Source organism: Staurois parvus, unplaced genomic scaffold (genome assembly GCF_062004578.1).
Source record: "Staurois parvus isolate SC_StPar_1 unplaced genomic scaffold, SC_StPar_1.0 ptg000074l, whole genome shotgun sequence".
Taxonomy (NCBI): Eukaryota; Metazoa; Chordata; class Amphibia; order Anura; family Ranidae; genus Staurois; species Staurois parvus.
Window position 1 is genome coordinate 330,184 of NW_028317870.1, and position 7,736 is coordinate 337,919.

Genomic DNA, 7,736 nt, shown 5'->3' on the forward strand with positions numbered 1-7,736 from the left:
AATACTGACAATGAGGGTGGCTGCATAATGCCAGGGTGGACACACATTCAGGAAATTAAATACTCATACTAGGCAAAAAATTCAACACTATGTTTTTGTATCTGAATGCTTTACCATGTTGGTGTTTAAAAAAAAAAAACGTTTATAGCAGTGGACGTAGTGCACAGCAGCAAAGCATGAGGGTAACAACAGCAGCAAAACATGAGGGTAACAACAGCAGCAAAACATGAGCGTAACAACAAAACATGAGGGTAACAACAGCAGCAAAACATGAGGGTAACAACAAAACATGAGGGTAACAACAAAACATGAGGGTAACAACAGCAGCAAAACATGAGCGTAACAACAACAGCAAAACATGAGGGTAACAACAAAACATGAGGGTAAGAACAGCAGCAAAACATGAGGGTAACAACAGCAGCAGCAAAGCATGAGGGTAACAACAACAGCAAAACATGAGGGTAACAACAGCAGCAAAACATGAGCGTAACAACAAAACATGAGGGTAACAACAGCAGCAAAACATGAGCGTAACAACAAAACATGAGGGTAACAACAAAACATGAGGGTAACAACAAAACATGAGGGTAACAACAGCAAAGCATGAGGGTAACAACAACAACAGCAAAACATGAGAGTAAGAACAGCAAAACATGAGAGTAACAGCAACAAAGCATGAGGGTAACAACAGCAGCAGCAAAGCATGAGGGTAACAACAACAGCAAAACATGAGCGTAACAACAAAACATGAGGATAACAACAACAGCAGCAAAATAAGGGTAACAACCTCAGCAAAACATGAGGGTAACAACAACCGCAGCAAAACATGAGGGTAACAACAACTGCAGCAAAACATGAGGGTAACAACAACCGCAGCAAAACATGAGGGTAACAACAACCGCAGCAAAACATGAGGGTAACAACGACAGCAGCAAAGCATGAGGATAACAACAGCAGCAGCAAAGCATGAAGGTAACAACAGCAAAAAATTAGGGTAACAACAATAGCAGCAAAACATGAGGGTAACAACAGCAAACCATTAGGGTAACAACAATAGCAGCAAAACATGAGGGTAACAACAGCAAACCATTAGGGTAACAACAATAGCAGCAAAACATGAGGGTAACAACAGCAAACCATTAGGGTAACAACAATAGCAGCAAAACATGAGGGTAACAACAGCAAACCATTAGGGTAACAACAATAGCAGCAAAACCTGAGAGTAATAACAGCAGCAAAATGAATTAAATTTATGGTGTTAATAGCAGCACATATAGAGCGTCACAGCAAAACACGGAGACAATAAAGGAGTACTAGTGCACATCGGCAAACATAAGGATAATAGCAGCATGTGTTGATAGTGGCAGGCCTACAGGAGACATAATTATAGTAATATGATCCTCTCAACTAGGGTTCCTCCAGAGGCTGCTAGGGGTTCCATGAGCAATGAGCAGTTTCTGCCTCTCTGATAACTTCCCACTGAAACCATTGATCTTTGTAGCTAAGCGGGTAATTCTTTCCATTGACCCCAAGTGTAAGGAGCATTCTTCCAACTTACAATCAGACTAATGAATCATGAGTTATAGTCATTTTTAGCAGGGGTTCCCTGAGATCGGAAAGTTATTTCTAGGGTTCCACTGGGTTGAAAAGGTTGAGTAAGGCTGCTCTAAACAACAGTGACTTCACGATATGTAGGCAAAAAAGGCTATCCTGACCAGGATCATATTGGCCTCCCCACCAAATAAATAAAAACAAAACCCTTTATAAATACTCTAATTACTATAGTCACATGGCACAGGTTCATTAAAACATTTGTTTTTAATGCATCCTGTAGATAATGGGGGTCCAACAGGGTGGTTGGACCGCCCAGAAAATTCTGTCCAAGTGCTCAATGCCGCTGCACCATTGATCAACAGCACACGGGCAGCGCCAGGAGGGGTGCATGGGTATGCTATAGCACCTCTATCTCACAGAGATCATTTTTTGTTAACTGCTGCTCACGCAGTGCATCCTAGTAACCAACCAATAGAGAAAGGAAGGGATATAATTCACAGAGTGCCAACATCCCTAAAGAATACAGTGGAGAGAAAAGTCCTCTTTTTGATGGGATTTTAACGGCACAATTTTCTTATACAGTAAATTTAAACAATTCAAAAAAGATTTTTTTTAAAACAATATGAAATTTTATTTTTAAGATCTTAAAAAATAAACATAAAGCTACAATACATATTGTGGCGTTGTCATCAAAGATGGTATTGCAAATCTAGTCTCGGATCATGCATGGTTCGCACTTGACGCATTTTGAGATCAACAAAAATCTCTTCCTCAGAAGTGCTCAAGAAGGCATGACACCTATAACAAACATATATATATATCAATATACATGACGCAATCTAATTATTATAAACAATTTGGTCATTTCCAATATGGTAAAAACCGCCAAGAAATTTAAGAACTAATTATTATATGAACAAAGCCACGGATTTCTCTTATATCTCAGGCAAAAATGATGAAACAAACAAAAATTAATAAAGAAAAACTGAGACAAGTGGATGATAAATGCCGCCCAAATGCCTTCTGAAGGGGCACCGCCCAAATGCACCCTCAACAAGATTACCCTCTGGTTGGTACCAATAGGGCAGTGCTGCAATCTGAAAAATGAAAAACAATATGAATATCAATTAGATATCATTAACCCAAGAGGAATTTTAAGTTAAGAGCTAAACGCACTTACTATGAGTGCGGAGTGATGACCACAAGGAATTTGCATTAGAAAGTATTGATGGCCTGATAAAAATCAGGACTGGGATGTAAAAAACAGCCCGCTATGGGGCAATGTACCTGAAGAAAAAAGCATGTGTACAAACCATTATAATAATAGTGAAATGAAAAAGAGCAAAAAACACCCACACCACCCATGTGTTGCACCTTAAAAAACAACAAAAAAAAGGGTGAAACAAATAAATATAAATAAATGTTGGAAAAATTGAGTGAAATATGTGATAGACCCACCAGGTCTATCCGACGAGGCACGCTTGATGGCTGTGAGCAGAGAAATGAGCTCATTAGCCCGTATTAAATACAGCTAGGGTGGCTTGAAAAAGCTCCAATCAGCTGCAGACAAAAATGAGTTCAGTCAAACGGACCAATGGCAAGGTCCAATTGAAATATAGATGGCCCCTCCCCGGCCGCGCGGCATCACCACGTCAATGGTGTAATGACGTCACATGTCACGTCGCCGCCGACGCTTGGAGACAGACTCTCCAGGGGCTTGCGGCCGCTTCTGACTGGGTCCGTGGGACGTCACCCCATACCACCAAAGTGAGGCAATATGTATTGTAGCTTTCTGTTTATTTTTTAAGATTGTAAAAATAAAATTTCATATTGTTTTAAAAAAATATTTTTTGAATTGTTTAAATTTACTATATAAGAAAATTGTGCTGGTAAAGTCCCATCAAAAAGAGGACTTCCCCCCTGTAGTAACCAATCAAGTGCTTTCTCTCCTCCAACTGGCAGGGACTCCGGGAGTTACCGCGGCGCGCGAGTCTGCGCATGCACGCTCCATGTAGGCGCACTAGCGTGCGGGCACTAGGACCTGGGTGCCCATGGCGGCAACGGCGACCGCGCTTGCGCACTCGCGGTTACAGACACGCGCCTGGCACCAATGAGTGCACAGGGAGCACTATTTAAACAGACTCTGGCAATACTCAAATTGCTGTATGGTCTTTCCTGCTGTTCCTGTTATCCTGTGTCCTGAGAGATTGCTAGTTGCCAACCCTGCCTGACCCTGATCCATTGACCGTTTCCTGCTCTGACCCCTGGCTTGTCCCTGACTACTCTTCTGCCTGCTCCTGAATTATTTGACCTCCTGTTGCCGAACCTTTTGCTCGTGACCCGGCTACTCTCTGCCTGCTGCCTTGTAACATTCTGCCTCCGCTGTTAACAAACCTGGCTTGTCTAACCCTGCTATACTCTATACTGGCATCCATCCATCCCGCTCGGATCCAGTCGCCACTGTCCAGGGCCTGCCAGTCTCTTCACATCAGGCTCTCCTCCTGTATATACCTCCGGCGGTCCTCTCTACCTCAATTGGGCGTACCCAGGGGCTGCGACCTGATCTCAGTTCTGCTCCAAGTCCATCCCCACCATCAGGGGCTCTGGTGAATAAGCAGACTGAGGCTTAGACTCCGCGCCCTGGGAAATCCCGTTCTGTGGTTCACTAGAGATACTGCGGGGCGGTACATAACACCAACATTCAAAGGAGAAGTCGGTTCCTGACTTTGGCTCTGATCCTGACTTTGGCTTTTCCTCCTGATCCTGTACCGCGCTGCCCGACTGTTATGACCCTGGCTATCCTACGACTCCACTCCAGTCCTGTGTCCTGGCTACAAACCTGGCTCTGCTGTGCATCTGGCAATCCACTGTACCTGCCTGGTCTATTGCTACAGTATCCAAATCAGAGGATATCCTGCCTACCAAGGTCATCATCTGCAAGAGCCGCAAGCAAACCTCTGGCGCTCTTGTCCCCCTGGTTCCTAGACTCCCTCTGTTCCAACTTCAGCAGGGTCAGGGCTAGTGACACAAGTGAGGCTGACCTCGTCAATTCAGTCTCCCATCAGGTACGTGACAGTACCTGTCAGCCAATGATGGAGTCTGAAAGGGAGGCCTCACAACTGGGGAACATTCGCCATGCTGTGACTTCTTTGTTCAACGTGATTCACGACCTGCAAAGAAATTTCAAACTCCTGGAGAGTAAACTGCGAACCGATTCTAATGTCTTCCCAGACACAGTAACCTTTGATACAGCTACTCAGACAGAGACTAGTATGTACCTTGAAACTTCTGTCCTACCGGAACCCCGTGTACCTATGCCTGAGTTTTTTACAGGAGATCGCCAAAAGTTCTGGACTTTTCGTAGCTCCTGTGAGTTATATTTTTCCCTACTCCCCAGGACCTTCTCCTCACCAAATACTCAAATGGGGTTTGTCATCACCCTTCTTAGAAATGAACCCCAGTCCTGGGCATATCATCTTCGTGAACAGCATGATCCATTACTAACCTCTGTGGATTCTTTCTTTTCAGCAATGGCACAGATCTACGCAGATCCCTTCCGGCTCCAAACTGCGTAATCCATGATCAGTAAATTACAACAAGGCCAAAGGCCTGGGGAGGATTATGTCATGGACTTCCATATCTGGAGCTCCGATACTCAGTGAAACGAGTCTGCTCTCCGTTATCAGTTCCGCCTTGGTCTTTCTAACACCCTGAAGGATGAGCTGGCCCGAGCGGGGGTACCCACAAGATTGGAGAGTCTGATCGACTTAACGATCAATATTGACCGCCGGATCCGGGAAAGGTCGAATGAAAAGACTAGTGGGAAACTTCTGTTATGCCCTGAAGTTGGGCCCGCTACGAAGGTTGTCTCGTCTGAATCACCCACCAATCCGGCTAGAAGAAGCTTTTGGAGACCACAGTTATCCGCAGCTGAACGCCTCCAACGGCCGAAGTCTAATCTCTGCCTCTATTGTGGTGAAGCAGGACATTTCGTGGCTACCTGCTCGATTAAACCTCACAAACCTCCTCCCAACTGCTTCTACATGATGCATCCTCAGGGAACAAACCGGACACACCTCTCTTTCCATCTGCAAAAACAACTGGGCGAAAGGACTATCACGGTCCCGGCCATCATCCACTCAGGTGCCTGTAGCTGCTTTATGGACTCTCATTTTGCCACTCAGAATCAGATTCCCCTCCACACTAAAACTCAAAGGCTTGCAGTTCATCTGGCAGACAGGTCTGGTATCAGTTCTGGTCCTGTAACACAAGAAACCTTGCCAATATTTTACTATTCTCTTTCTGGACACCAAAAATTCCTATGTCTGGACATTATCACCTCCCCGATTTTTCCAATTATCCTCGGTATGCCTTGGTTAAAAGCTCATAATCCAACCATGAATTGGTTGTCTGAAGAGATCTCTTTCCCTTCGGAATATTGCCGAACTCACTGTACTCCCAAAGAAACGGGTGTGACAACTCCTCTTCTCAGTATCCATTCTGATCCTGAAACCATGAAGCTTGTCCCTACGGCATACCACGAATATCTGGATATGTTCATCAAAAAGAGTGCCAACACCCTTCCTCCGCATCGTCCCTATGACTGTCCAATTAAGCTCCTGCCTGGCGCCGAAATTCCTGAAGTCGAATTAAAAGTCCTCTGGGGTATATAGACGAAAGCTTGGAAAAAGGGTTCATTCGGCCATCTACTTCACCAGCAGGAGCCGGCATATTCTTTGTGGAAAAGAAGGATGGCACTTTGAGACCCTGTATAGACTATCGGGACTTGAACAAGATCACGGTCAAAAACCGTTATCCCCTGCCTTTGATCCCCAAATTATTCCAAAGGTTTACGAGGAGCATGTTTTTTCTCCAAGTTAGATCTGAGGGGCGGTTACAATCTGGTAAGAATTTCGGGAAGGGGATGAATGGAAGACAGCCTTCCGAACCAGATTCGGGCATTTTGAATATTTGGTAATGCCTTTTGGTCTTTGTAACGCCCCAGCAACTTTTCAACACCTGGTAAATGATGTATTTCGGGACTACCTGGACCTATTTTTGATCGGTTATCTGGATGACGTCTTGGTTTTTTCATGTTCCATTGAAAGTCATCGTGACCATGTGAAGAAGACACTAGATAGACTACGCCAGCATCACCTCTACGCAAAAGCCGAGAAATGTGAGTTCGAGAAACAATCTATCCAATTTCTTGGGCTGGTGATCACCCCTGAAGGCATCTCTATGGACCCTCAGAAGGTGTCCGCCGTCTTAGAATGGCCTATCCCTGAAGATAGGAAAGCAGTGCAGCGTTTTATAGGATTCGCGAACTTCTATAGGAAGTTTATCAAGGACTTCTCTGGAATCCTCGGACCAGTGACACAGCTCACCAGGCAACATACTCCCTTCAAATGGACTTCTGAGGCCCAAACAGCCTTTGAGCAGTTGAAGACCATGTTCACGACCGCACACATTCTAAAACATCCAGACCCTCTGGCCTTCATCCTTGAAGTTGATGCTTCGGAGAACACGGTAGGAGCCATCTTGTCACAAAGGCAGGGGCCCAAATCCCTCCTGCATCCTGTCGCTTTCTTTTCTCAGAAACGGGGTATTTCTGAAAGGAATTACGATGTGGGAGACAGGGAGTTACTTGCCATCAAGGCAGCACTAGAAGAATGGCGCTACTTACTAGAGGGAGCAGCCCATCCTATTCTTGTCTTTACCGACCACAAAAACCTAGAGTACCTGAGAACAGCGAAGTGACTCAGGCCACGACAAGCAAGATGAGCACTATTTTTCTCACGCTTCGTCTTCCATCTTACTTAGCGTCCGGGATCAAAAGATGGCAAACCCAATGCACTCTCCCGCATGTTTCCTGACCCAGTTGTGCAGTCTGAACCTGACACGAATTTGCCTGCCAAGAACTTTCTACTTCTGCAAACCGATCTTGTGACTCAGATAAAAGAAGCCATGGACAAGTTTCCACCTCCCATAGATATGCAACTGCAACCTAAGGATGGCCTCTACTTCCACAAGGGACAGATCTTTGTGCCAGAAGAACTTCGAGCACTCATTCTCCAGAGATGTCACGACCATCCCTTAGCAGGTCACTTTGGAATTCGCAAAATATCTGATTTAGTCTCTCGCTCTTTTTGGTGGCCTAACGCAGTAAGGATTACCAGGAT